Source organism: Chlorocebus sabaeus, chromosome 7 (assembly GCF_047675955.1).
Source record: "Chlorocebus sabaeus isolate Y175 chromosome 7, mChlSab1.0.hap1, whole genome shotgun sequence".
NCBI classification, from domain to species: Eukaryota; Metazoa; Chordata; class Mammalia; order Primates; family Cercopithecidae; genus Chlorocebus; species Chlorocebus sabaeus.
Window position 1 is genome coordinate 25,424,959 of NC_132910.1, and position 14,730 is coordinate 25,439,688.

General features: G+C 34.9%; 1 protein-coding gene across 1 annotated transcript in view; it reads left to right on the forward strand.

The window, feature by feature from the left end:
• Positions 1-933: 933 nt before the first annotated feature.
• Positions 934-14,730, forward strand: part of MTHFD2L (methylenetetrahydrofolate dehydrogenase (NADP+ dependent) 2 like) — a 190,133-nt gene continuing 176,336 nt past the window's right edge. Inside the window, exons 1-2 of the mRNA XM_073017408.1 lie at positions 934-1,084; positions 3,150-3,227. The gene's annotated coding sequence lies outside the window, so the exon portion shown is untranslated. The remainder of the gene's footprint in view (positions 1,085-3,149; positions 3,228-14,730) is intronic.

Sequence of the window (14,730 nt, forward strand, 5' to 3'; positions counted from 1 at the left end):
ATCAGATCTCAAGATAACACTATCATGAGAACAGCAAGGGGGAATTATCCCCATGATTTAATCACCTCGCAGCAGGTAACTCTTCCAACACTGGGAATTACAATTTAACATGGGATTTGGGTGGGGACACAGAACCAAACCATATCAGGGATATATTATAATAAAATGTACTGAGAAGTACACAACAGCACCCTGGAATATTGCTGCCAAAAATGGACCTAATCATAAGGAAACATCAGATAAATTCAAATTGAGGAATTATTCCAGAATAAAGAAGACTAAAGAAACATGACAACTAAATGCAATACTTAAACCTGCATTGGACCCTGAATCAGTTTTATCTACCTATCCATCCATTTATCCATCCACTGAAGTAAAGGATATTATGAATCAGTTTTATCTACCTATCCATCCATTTATCCATCCACTGAAGTAAAGGATATTATTGGGATAATTGTCATAATTTGAATAAAATCTATAGATTAGGTATTAGCATTGCATCACCATTAATTTCCTAGTTTTGATAGCTGTATTCTGCTTTTATAAGATAATTTTCTTGTTCTTAGGAAATACTGGAAAATCTGGGCAAAAAACATTCTGGAATTCTTTAGACTTTTCTTTCAACTTTTCTGTATAAGTTTTAAGTTTATTTCAAAATATAAATGCTATAAAATTAGAAATTCAAATAAAAATAACAATCAAATTGAGAGGTGTGTACGTTTAACAAAATAGTTATACTAAATCAGGTTAAATTTTAAGCATGCTGAAAATTTGCTGAGACCTGGGAGTGTTTGTTTCAGTCAGGGTTGGTTTCAAAGTGCATAGTGGCATATTGAATTTTGTGTAATTTCCAGTAACATAGTGCAAGGATGAGTATCCACACACATTTAGTGTTGCAATAATATAAAAAGCCTCAGGAGCACTCCAGCCAGCACAACAAGTCCCCAGGGACAGCTAAGCACTCCAGTGTCTAGGGGCTGTGGGAAACTGGAAAGAAACAATCCAGTGTAAATATGACTTCCAAGCTGGCTGTTGCTCTATTGCTCTCTTGGCAGTTGCATGCTTTCTATAGCACTGTGTGAAGGTAGGCTCATCTTTCTAATCAATAGAGTTTTCTTTGATCTAAATATGATTCTCCGAAAGCAAGGCTATCCAAAATGCTTTGAGATTTGCTTATTAAAACAAAAAAATTCTCCATTTGCATTCATTTGATGTTGGCATGAGTACGAAATAACTTTTGTGGGCCTTAGACATTTTTACCTTTGTGGGACTCTGCAGCCATCATAATATCAATTCTTAAAATCATTTTTGGTGTAACTTAAAATACTTCAACATTTTTTCTGTTTTAGGTAAAATGTAGGAGATTTTTGTGGGCCCTAAAAATTTTATCTTTATTTCTGTTGTGAGAAAAAATGACACTTTCTTAGACTGTAAAACTTCATGTTTTTCTTCTGACTTTAAAGGCAATTAAAACAACTTCATGGGCCCCTAAAATTATTGTGGGCCCTAGGCACTATGCCTACTGTGCCTAATGCATAAGTCAGTTCTCATTTGCATTAAATTTTGAATTATTTATGTTCTATCTCTATACCTCTCAGAAAAGTGTAATATTTGCATTGATGTAGACATTTAGTTGCCAAAATTCAGAACTTGTCTATAGCACATATTATATATCACTGTATATACTTATATTCATGTATAATTTATATCCCATTCCATTGGGGGACACGGCTGGTTAATACTGCCTATTAAAATTGAACTAGGTAACCATGTATTTTTACTCAGTGTTCTATTGACAGAGACTCAGATAGTAATCATTTTCTGCCTGTTTTGAAGACTTCTGATGGGCCTTAGATCAACCTAAGATCCTGCTGCATAACAAATTGTTTGGTTTTAGCATGTGTTTTCTGTATTTGCTTTTTTGTTTCATCAGCATTAAAATATTTTTTAAAAAAATACAAGACATCTCTGTAAAATAGTCATGTTTCTGTTGATTCTTTCTGAAGGTGATGTATCTGTTGACAAGATCATTGTTTGTCTCCTATAAATAGCATTATAGCATCATGAAGAATACTGCAAAATCAAATGGAAGAAAAAGTGCCATATGGACATAAAATATTAATTGTAATAAATTTATAGTTTTATATATTTATATATACTCATATATTAGTTTTTATATTGTTATTCAAAATAGTCAGTGAGAATCATTTTGAAAGAAAGGAAATTAACTTCAAGGGTTGTTCTCAAATTAGTCTTTCTATTTGTAGCAACTTGTTTCTTTAAGACATTTCCCATGGTCCTCAAAATCATCATATTCAAATTTAAAGGGTATCTAGCAGAGTTGTGACCTTTTGATGAAAGCAGTCCTTACTTCCTTGCCATGTTCACTGCTTCCAATTTGCCAAGTATTAGTACAGTACCACAATGCCAGCACATGAGGACACATTTTATACCTTTGCATACCAAATTTATTAAAGAACTCAGAATTATTCAGAGTGAATTATATTATAAAAATTAAGAAATCATGTAAGTACCTTCAAAAGTTCTTAGTTATTTTGCTTCTGTACACGTAGACTGTTTGGGTGCTGAGAGCACAATGGTGAACAGAACAGCAAAAACAAACAAACAAACAAAAAATTCTGTCTTTACAAATAACATGGTACTGACATCTGGTTAGTTTTAGCTATTGTGTCTCCCTTGCTTCTGAATTCCAGAGCAATACTTTCAAATTTTGCTATAAGCAAATTCTAAAACACAGTGTGGGGAAGTAGATAATCTGACATTTTGCATAGTTAAAGTAATTAGAGAAGCACAAGAAAGTTTCTAAAATGATAATTAAATTTGAAATGGGAATTAGCACGAGTGAAGCAACTCCAGGTGCACGTTGATTAACATTAACCTTGGGTTAATGCTGATTAACCCATGTAATATGACTCCAGGCATCCTGGGAATTCCTTTTACTGTGAAAGCTAGATTCAGTGGCCTTTGGCAAAGTAAGTGGGGTTCCTGCAGCTCCCAGATAATTGTGAAAAAATCCTGTTGGAATCATTTTCATTTACCACTGAGCCAAATGACCATGATTTCCAAATGCAAAGGGATATCTAAAACCAGATAAGTAATTTACCTCAGTAGTCTTTTTCTCTCTTTAGTGTGAAGCTTATTTATGAAGAGACTGCTGCCTGAACATACAGCAAATGTAAGAAGGTTGTGCAGATAGTCTGAAGGAGGTGAGTTAATTTTTCCCAATTTCTCTAATTTCTCAAATTTCATTTGTCATGAAACTAATAGGAAAGATTCACAAATGGCAGTTGAAGAGTTTTACCTAATGGAATCTCACTTGTATTTTTTTTTTTTTTTTTTTTTTGCTTCTACTTAAAGGCTTTTTTTTCAGTGATAGAAAAAATACTAGTTATAGTAATTTGCTTTTTTAATAATTGAAAATGTAGAGCAATATAGCAAACCTCAAAGAGTATTTCTCAAAACAAAAGCATAACAAAATTTATTTATTCTCTCTTAATTTGTTTTAAAAATTTTGCTTGTCTTTAGAAATACGGAAAAATGCAAATGAAAAAATTAAAGAGCATTCTTCCACGGTACTTTCTTATTAAATATGGTAATAAAACATGAAGTGAATAAAATTCAGAGCTATAGCCTGTGCTATTGGATACCCACCCATATCACCTGATCTGCACCACTTCAGTGCTCACTGTTTTGTCTTCCAAGGGCTTTCCCTGGTTACCAGAGTCCACTATACTAGTAAGGCCTAGGTTGGAAATATTGGAAAATTAACGGCCTTGGGAGAAGACTTTAACTAATGACCCACTAAAGCAGTGTACTGTAAGACCTCACTTAACCTCATCAATAAATTCTTAGAAACTGTGACTTTAAATGAAATGAACAACAAAACAGATTTTGCTATAGACTAATTGATAGAAGTAATAGTTATGTTCCTAAGGCATATTTCTGATCACAAAAACATCATCAAACTTCTAAATAAAGATCAAAATACTTCTAATATTAAGCACTGAAATATATGTGAGCTATATATACATTTCAGAAAGATTAATGAAAACAAGATACGTACCCAATTTTTGGTGAATCTGTGAATGACAGAGGTCATAGCGGGGAGGGACGTTTACTCCCTATCCTAGTGAGGGGTAAACATGAGTCTTCCAATATCCACACCGTGCTGTTCATCATCAAACCTCTTTAAAATGTCTAGTTTTGTTTCTAATGTCACACTTTTTCTCTGGGGGGTGTGTGTGTGTGTGTGGCCATAGATGTAAGAGGTGAACAATGCACCTTTAAAGTTTATTACAATAAAGTTAAGTCAGGGAATGAATATGTAAGATGCACCCCTTACCAGGATATAATTCAAAAACAAACATAATAAATACGGTACCCTCCCTGATCTTATACTGTATCATTTATTGTCATGTATTTGTATAATTGTTGTATACTTTATAATTTTTTAATTTTTAATTAATACATAAAAATTTACAAATTTGGGGGATACATGTGATAGTCTGATACATTGATGATATGGTTTGGCTGTTTCCCCATCCAAATCTCATCTTGAATTTCAGTTCCCATAATCCCCACATGTCAAGGGAGGGAGCAGTGGGAGGTAATTGAATCATGCGATTTCCCCCATGTTGTTCTCGTGATAACGAATGAGTTCTCATGAGGTCTGATGGTTTTACAAGGGGCTTTCCCTGTCACTTGGCACTCATTATCTGTCCTGACGCCCTGTGAAGAGGTGCATTCTGTCATGATTGTAAGTTTTCTGAGGCCTCCCTGGCCCTGCCGAACTATGAGTCAATTATGCCTCTTTTATTTAAAAATCACCCATTTTGGGGCAGTTTTTTATAGTAGTGTGAGACCAGATTAATACAATCAAATCTGGGTAATTTTTTATAGCAATGTGAGACCGGATTAATACAATCAAATCTGGGATGTACATCACCTTAAATACTTTTCTTTGTGCTAGGAACATTTGAATCATTCTCTTCTAGCTGTTTTGAAATGTGCAATAGATTGACTCACCCTACTGAACTACAGAACACAATGTCTTATTTCTTTCAATTAACTGTATACTTTTACCCACTATTCAATCTCTGTTCTTCCTCCTCACTCCCAACAATTCTTGGCCTTGGTAACCATCAATCTACCCTCTATCTTCATGATATCTACTTTTGTGTCTACCACATATGAGTGAGAATAGGTCATGCTTGTCTCTCTGTGCTTGGCTTATTTCACATAGCATAATGACCTCCAGTTCCATCTATGTTGCTGCAAATGACAGGATTGCATTAGTTGTTGTGGCTGAATAATATTCCATTATGTGTACCTACCACAGTTTCTTTATACACTCGTCCATTGATGGACACATAGGTTGATTACATATTTTGGCTATTGTGAATAATTCTACAATAAACATGGGAGTGCAGATATCTCTTTGATATATCGGTTTTATTTCTTTTTGATATATACCCAGTAGTTAATTGCTGGGTCACGTGTAGTTCTATTTTTAGTTTTTAGAGGAACTCCATACCATTTTTCATAGTGGTCATTTTAATTTACATTCCCACCAATATGTATGAGGGTTCCCCTTTCTCTCCATTCTCACCAGCATCTGTTACTACCCGTCATTTTGATAAATGCCATTGTAAGTGGGGTTAGATGATATCTCATTGTGGTTTGGATTTGCATTTCTCTTGTGACTAGTGATGTTGAGCATATTTTCATATAACTGTTGGCCATTTGTATGCCTTCATCTGAGAAATGTCTGTTCAGATTTGTTGTCCATTTTAAAATCAGATTAATGTGTTTTACGCTATTGAATTGTTGGAGTTGCTTATATATTCAAGTTACTAATACTTGTGAAATGGATAGTTTGTAAAAATTTTCTCCCATTCTGAGCTGTCTCTTTACTTTGGTGATTGTTTTCCTTGCTGTATAGAAGCTTTTTAGCTTGATGTGATCTCAACTGTCAATTTTTATTCTTGTTGCCCATGCTTTGCCCAGACCAACGTCCTGGAATGTTTCCCCAATGTTTTCTTCTAGTAGCTTCATAGTTTCAGGTATTATATTTAAGTCTTTAATTCATTTTGATTAAATTTTTGTATACACTGAGACATAGGAGTCTAATTTCACTCCTATGCATATGGTTATCTGGTTTTCCCAGCACCATTTATTAAAGAGACTGCCTTTCCCCATTGTCTGTTTTTGGTGTCTTTGTAAAAACTGACCTATTTGTAAATGTGTTTACTGATATCTGGGTTCTCTATTCTATTCCACAAGTGTACATATCTGTTTTTCTACCAGCCATGCTAATTTGGTTACCATACCTTTGTAGTATGTTTTAAAGTTGGATAGTACGATGCCTCCAGCTTTGCCTTTTTTTGTTTTTGTTTTTTGTTTTTTGTTTTTGTTTTTTTTACTCAGGATTGCTTGGGCTATTCAGGGAATTTTTTAGTGTGTGGTTCTATATAAATTTTGAGCATTTTGTGTGTGTGTGTGTGTGTGTGTGAAGAAAGTCAGAATTTTGACAGGGATTGCACTGAATCTCTAAATTGCTTGTCGTTCTTGAAGGCAGCATGTACTTGGGTCTTGTTTCTTTAATCATTCAGCACCTCTATAACGTTTAATTGGAGAATTGAGACCATTTGTATTCAGTGCTGTTATTGACAAGTAAGGACTTACTACTGACAATTTGTTTCTTATTTTCTGGTTGTTCTCAGACTCTTCCTTTATTATCATCTTCCTTCATGGTTAAGTGATTTTCTCTGATAGTAAGCTTTTAATTCATTGTTTTTTATTCTTACTGTACTATTATAGGTTTTTGCATTGTGGTTACCTTGAGGCTTACAACAAACATCTTTAAAATATTACAAGTTATTTTAAGGAGATGACAACTTAGAGCACAATAAAATAGAAATAAAAGAGAAAACTAAAAAACAAAACTGCTCACAAGGATATTCAGGACTTGAACTCAGCTCTAGATCAAGCAGACCTAATAGACATCTACAGACCTCCCAACCCCAAATCAACAGAATATACATTTTTCTCAGCCCCACATCGTACTTATTCTAAAATTGACCACATAATTGGAAGTAAAACACTCCTCAGCAAATGCAAAAGAACAGTAATCATAACAAACAGACTCTAGGACCACAGTGCAATCAAATTAGAACTCAGGATTAAGAAACTCACTCAAAACCACACAACTACATGGAAACTGAACAATCTGCTCCTGAATGACTAAACAAAATAAAGGCATAAATAAATAAGTTATTTAAAACCAATGAGAAGAAAGACACAACATACCAGAATCTCTGGGACACAGCTAAAGAAGTGTTTAGAGGAAAATGTATAGCACTAAATACCCACAAGAAAAAGTGGGAAAGATCTAAAATCGACACCCTAGTGTTACAATTAAAAGGACTAGAGAAGCAACAACAAACAGATTCTAAAGCTAGCAGAAGAGAAGAAATAACTAAAATCAGAATAGAGCTGAAGGAGACAGAGACACGAAAAACCCTGCAAAAAAATCAATGAATCCAGGAGCTGCTTTTTTGAAAAAATTAGCAAAATAGATAGACTACTATCCCAACTAATAAAGAAGAAAATAAAGAAGAATCAAATACACACAATAAAAAATGACAAAGGGGATATCACCGCTGATCCCACAGAAATACAAACTACCATTAGAGAATACTATAAACACCTCTACACAAATAAAATAGAAAATCTAGTAGAAATGGATACATTCCTGAACACATACACCCTCCCAATACTAACCCAGGAAGAAGTCAAATTCCTGAATAGACCAATAATAAGTTCTGAAATTTAGGCAGTAATTAATAGCCTACCAGCCAAGAAAAGCCCAGGACCAGACAAATTCACAGCTGAATTCTACCAAAGGCACAAAGAGGAGCTGGCACCATGCCTTCTGAAACTATTCCAAACAATAGAAAAAAAGATACTCCTCCCTAACTCATTTTATGAGGTCAGCATCACCCTGATACCAAAACCTGGCAGAGACACAACAGCAGCAACAAAAAAGAAAACTTCAGGCCAATATCCCTGATGAACATTGATGCAAAAATCCTCAATAAAATACTGGCAAACCTAATCCAGCAGCACATGAAAAAGCTTATCCACCACAATCATGTCCGCTTCATTCCTGAGATGCAATGCTGGTTCAACATATGCAAAACAATAAACGTAATTCATCACATAAACAAAACCAATGACAAAAACCATATGATTATCTCAATAGATGCAGAAAAGGCCTTCGATAAAATTCTACACCCTTCCTGCTAAAAACTCTCAATAAACTAGGTATTGATGGAACAAATTTAAAAACAAGAAGAGCTATTTATGACAAACTCACAGCCAATATCATACTGATTGGGCAAAAGCTGGAAGCATTCCCTTTGAAAACCGGCACAAGACAAGGATGCCCTCTCTCACCACTCTTATTCAACACAGTATTAGAAGTTCTGATCAGGGCAATCAGGCAAGAGAAAGAAATAAAGGTATTCAAATAGGAAGAGAAGAAGTCAAATTGTCTCTATTTGCAGAAGACATGATTGTGTATTTAGAAAAACCCATCATATCAGCCCAAAATCCCCTTAAGCTTTATCAGCAACTTCAGCAAAGTCTCAGGATACAAAAATCAATGTGCAAAAATCACAAGCATTCCTATATACCAATAATAGACAAACAGAGAGCCAAATCATGAGTGAATTCCCATTCACAATTGCTACAAAGAGAATAAAATACCTAGGAATACAACTTCAAAGGGATGTGAAGGACCCTTCAAGGAGAACTAGAAACCACTGCTCAAGGAAATAAGAGAGAACACAAATGGAAAAACATTCTATGCTCATGGATAGGAAGAATCAATATTGTGAAAAAGGCCATACTGCCCAAAGTAATTTATAGATTCAATGCTATCCCCATCAAGCTACCATTGACTTTCTTCACAGAATTAGAAAAAACTACTTTAAATTTCATGTGGAAACAAAAAAGAGCCCTTATAGCCAAGAAAATCCTAAACAAACAGAAAAATGTGGGAGGCATCATGCTACCTGACTTCAAACTATACTACAAGGCCACAGTAATCAAAACAGCATGGTACTGGTAACAAAGCAGATATATAGACCAATAGAACAGAACACAGGCCTCAGAAATAACACCACTCATCTACAACCATCTGATCTTTGACAAATGATAAAAATAAGCAATAGTGAAAGGATTCCTTATTTAATAAGTGGTGTTAGGAAAAGTGGTTAGCCATATGCAGAAAACTGAAACTGGACCCCTTCGTTATACCTTAAACAAAAATTAACTCAAGATGGATTAAATACTTAAACATCAGGTCTAAAACTATAAGTACCCAAGAAGAAAACCTAGGCAGTACCATTCAGGACATAGGCATGGGCAAAGTCTTCATGACTAAAACACCAAAAGCAATGGCAACAAAAGCCAAAATTGACAAACGGGATCTAATTAAACTAAGGAGCTTCTGCACAGCAAAAGACTCTATCATCAGAGTGAACAGGCAACCTACAGAATGAAAGAAAAATTTTGCAATCTATCCATCTGACAAAGGGCTAATATCCAGAATCTACAAAGAACTTAAACAAATTTACAAGAAAAACAAACAACCCCATCAAAAAGTGGGTGAAAGACATGAACAGGCACTTCTTAAAAGAAGATATTTAGGCAGCCAAAAAGCACATATAAGAAAAAATGTTCATTATCACTGGTCATTAGAGAAATGCAAATCAAAACCACAATAAGCTATCATCTCACACCAGTTAGAATGGCAATCATTAAAAAGTCAGGAAACAACAGATGCTGGAGAGGACGTGGAGAAACAGCAATGCTTTTACATTGTTGGTGGAAGAGTAAATTAGTTCAACCATTATGGAAGATGATGTGGTGATTCCTCAAGGATCTAGAACCGGAAATACCATTTGACCCAGCAATCTTACTACTGGATATATACCTAAAGAATTATAAATCATTCTACTATAATGACACATGCACAGGTATGTTTCTTGCAGCACTATAGCAATAGCAAAGACTTCAAACCAACCCAAATGACCATCAATGATAGACTGCATAAAGAAAATGTGGCACATATACACAGTGGAATATTATGCAGCCATAAAAAAGATGAGTTCACATCCTTTAAAGGGACATGGGTGAAGCTGGAAACCATCATTCTCAGCAAACTAACACAAGAACAGAAAACCATACACCATATGTTCTCACTCATAAGTGGAAGTTGAACAATGAGAACACATGGACACAGGGAGGGGAACATCACATACTGGGGCCTGTCAGAGGCTTGGGGGCTAAGGAGGCATAGCATTAGGAGAAATACCTAATATAGATGACGGGTTGATGGGTGCAGCAAACCACCATGGTACATGTATACCTATGTAACAAACCTGCACATTCTGCACATGTATCTCAGAACTTAAAGTATAATAATAATAATAATAAAATGCTCTACACTTTAACTCCACACCCTCACAAACACTTTGAATTTTTATTTTATCAGTTTACATATTTAAAAAATATCTATTTTGAACAGGTTGTCACTATTATTGTTTTTGATAGATTTGTCTTTATAAGTTTCATACTAGAGTTATGATTGGCTCGCACACCACAATTAAATTATTGGCATATTCTGGGGTTGTATTCATACTTAATTTTATCAGTGGATTTTACACTTTGAAATGTTTTCTTTCAATTAGTGTACTAATATGTTAGCATTTTAAAATTTCAGGTTGAAGAATTCCCTTTAGCATTTCTTGCAAGATCGGTCTAGTAGGGGTAAATTCTCTTAGCTTTTGTCTGTGAAAGACAATTTCTCTTTGCTGATGCTGTCCTATTTCTTTCTGGCCTACATGGTTTCCATTGTGAAGTCTGTTGCCAGGTGAACTGGAGTTGCTTTGTTATTTTACTATTTTGCTTCTTTCCGGATCTTCTCTTTGTCTTTGATATTTGAAAGTTCAATTATTATATGCCTTGGTTAGTGTTATTTGGGTTGAATCTGTTTCGTGTTCCCTGACCCTTCTATATTTAGATATTTCTGTCTTTCATGAGTTTTGGAAAGTGCTCTGTTATTATTTCTTAAGATAAGCTTTTCTTCCCTTGCTCTTGCTCAGCCCCCCTTGAACACCAATAATTTTTAGATTTGGTCTTTTGAGGTTATTTTCTATATCTTATAGGCTTCTCTTCTTTTCTTTTCATTGCTTTTTTTCTTTTCTGTCTTTGAACTGTATTTTCTTAATAGCCAGTCTTTGAGCTCACTGATTCTTTTCTCTAACCCATTCTGTTATTGAGATCCTCTAAAGAGTGTTTCAATTCAGCAAGTGTGGTTCTCCGTTCCAAGATTTCTGTTTCATTTTTAAATTATTATTTCAATTTTCTTGTTAAATTTCTCTGATAAATATCTGAATTGTTTTTCTATGTTATCTTGTAGGTCACTGAGTTTCCTTAAAATTGCTATTTTGAATTCTTAGTTATAAAGTTCACATATTGGTTTTCTAATCCCAAATGGCAGCATAGAAGCAAGCTTGCTTCTCTTCCCTACACCAGAAACCAAAAAGAAATGCACAGCAGCAAGATCTTCACCAGCAGCAACCCCGAAATCCTGTATGAGGATGAGACAGTCCCTGTAGCTGCAGAGAAGTGGAAAAATTCTGAGCAGATAGTAGGAAAACCAGATTCTACATCCATGATGCCTCTTCCCTGCATTCCGCCACGCATCAGCAGCATGAAAAATCTGCCCTCAGCTCATGGTTTCTGCACTGAAAAATGTGAAATTGAGATTGTCAATCAGCTTTACCATCTTCTTTGGTTTTCTGCCAGGAGACCTGCCTTTGCCTTAAACCACAGGTAGCATTGTGACTACCTGGAGGGAGAAATGTCCGTGACGGCTGGCAGAGACAAATAGGGAAGCCAGGACTACCATCCTCAGCCGTAAAAACTCCTTGTAACTTGACCAAAGGAGATGCCAAATCAGTAGAAATCATGTAGCGAGTATGTTCCACAGGTCCCCCGGGCACACACCCGCGACCGGCCTTCCCACAGTGCCAGGATAATAATCCCTTTGGACCTCCTCCTTATGGGACAGGCAGTGCTCTGGTCATTTACTAAAGTCAAAGTAAACATAGGCTTACCGCGCCACCTAGAGCCGAAAACAAGGCAGCAAGTTAGCAGTGAAGATTCATTAAGCAATCGTATTCAATAAAAACCAAACCAAACCAGACAGAAAAAGCTGGAATAAATAACTAATTATTCAATACAAATACATAGATGTATGCCCACGAGAAACAACAGCAAACATGGAACCATAACCTGCTAGACAAAGCAAAGTTCCAGCAACTGACCCTCCTGAGATGGCGATTTGTGAACTCTCTGACCAAGAATTCAAAACAGCTGTTTTAAGGAAACTTCGTTATCTCTAAGATAACACAGAAAAGCAATTCAGATATTTATCAGAGAAATTTAACAAGGAAATTGAAATAATCATAAACAGAAATCTTGTAACTGAGAACTACATTTGCTGAACTAAGAAACTCTTTAGAGGATCTCAACCGCAGAATAGGTCAAGCAGAGAAGAGAATCAATGAGCTCAAAGACTGACTGTTAAAAAACACACGGAGGAGAGAAAAGAAAGAAGAATGAAAATGAGAGAAGGCCACTTAGAAGATATAGAAAATTACCTCAAAGACAAAATCTAAAAATTATTGATGTTCAAGAGAGAGCAGAGCAGGAGCAAGGGTAGAAAGCTTATTCAAAGAAACAATAAGAGAATACTTTCCAAAACATGAGAAAGATATAAATATTCAGGTACAGGAAGGCCTCAGAGCATTACATTAGTCAAATAACATTAATGAAGGATTTAATAATCAAACTGTCAAAGATCAAGCACAAATATAAAATTGTAAAGGTAGCAAGAGAAAAGAAGCAAATAGCATATAAAGGAACTCCAAATCATCTTTAGCCAGAATAAGAAAAAAACAGAGAAGACCCAAATAAATAAAAGTAGGAACAAAAAAAGAGACATAACAACTGAGACCTCAGAAATACTAAGAATCATTAGAAACAATTAGGAACTCTTACATGTCAACAAATTGGAAAATATAGAATAAATAAATAAATTCCTGGACATATGCAACCTACCAATATTGAACCGTCGATAAATAGAAAACCTCAATAAACCAATAATAAGTTATGAAATCAAAACCATAATAAAAGGTCTCCCATCAAAGAAAAGCTCAGGACCTGATAACTTCACTGCTAAGTTCTACCAAACATTTAAAGAACTAATACCAGTTCTATTCAAATACTTCAAAATGATTAAAGAGGAGGGAGGGAATACTTACAAACTCATTATACAAGACCAGTGTTATTGTGATACCAAAACCAGACAAGGACATATTTTTTTTACAAAAAAGAAGCTAGAGGCCAATATCACTGATGAACATAGATGTAAAAATCCTCAGTAAAATACTAGCAAGCCAAATGCAACAATACATTAAAAACATCATTCACCATTGTCAAATAGAATTCATTCCAGATATACACGATGGTTCAACATACGCAAATCAATGCATGTTATACACCACGTTAACAGAATCAAGAACAAGAATCATATAATTATTTCAATAGATATCATAAAGGTAAAGGCATTTGATAAAATTCAACATTCCTTTATGATAAAAACCCTCAACAAACTGGGCATAGAAGAAACATACCTGAAAATAATAAAAGCAATCTACGACAAACCCATAGCTAACATCACACTTAACAGGGAAGAATTGAAGGCCTTTCCTCTAAAGGCTAGACCAAGACAAGAATGCCCACTTTCACTATTATTTTGCTGTTATTCAATATAATCCTGGAAGTCCTGGACAGAGCAATTAGATAAGAAAAAGAAATGAAGGAAAACTCAAATTGGAAAGATGGAGGTCAAGTTAGCTTTGTTCACAGATGACATGATCTTATATGTAGAAAAACCTAAAACTCTACCAAAAAAAAAAAAAAAAAAAAAAACTGTTATAACTCATACAGGAATTTAGTAAAGTTGCAGGATACAAAATCAATGTACAAAAATTAGTAGTGTTTCTATACACCAAGACTGATCTAGCCAAAAATGAAATCAAGAAGGCAATCTCATTTAAAGCTACAAAGAATATGCAATACCTGGGAATCAATGTAACCAAAGATGAGAAAGACTTACACAAGGAAAACTATAAAACTCTGCTGAAAGAAATAGAAGAAAGCACCAAAAAACTGGAAAAATATTCTCCGCTCATGGATTGGAAAACTTAGTATTGTTAAAATGACAATACTACCCCAAGCAATTTCCAGATTCACTGCAATCCCATCAAAATTCCAATGACATTCTTCACAGAAATTTTTTAAAAATCTGAAATTTATGTGGAACTGCAAAAGATCCTAAATAGCCAAAGCAATCCTGAACAAAAAGAACAAAGCTGGAGACATCACACTACCTGACTTCAAATCTATTGCAAAGCTATAGTAACCAAAACAGTATGGTACTGGCATAAAAAGGGACACAGAGAGAAATAAAACAGAATAATAATCTGGAAATATATCCATGCATTTGCAGGCAGTTCATCTTCAGCAAAGGCATCAAGAACTTAAAATGGGGAAAGGCCAGCCTTTTCAATA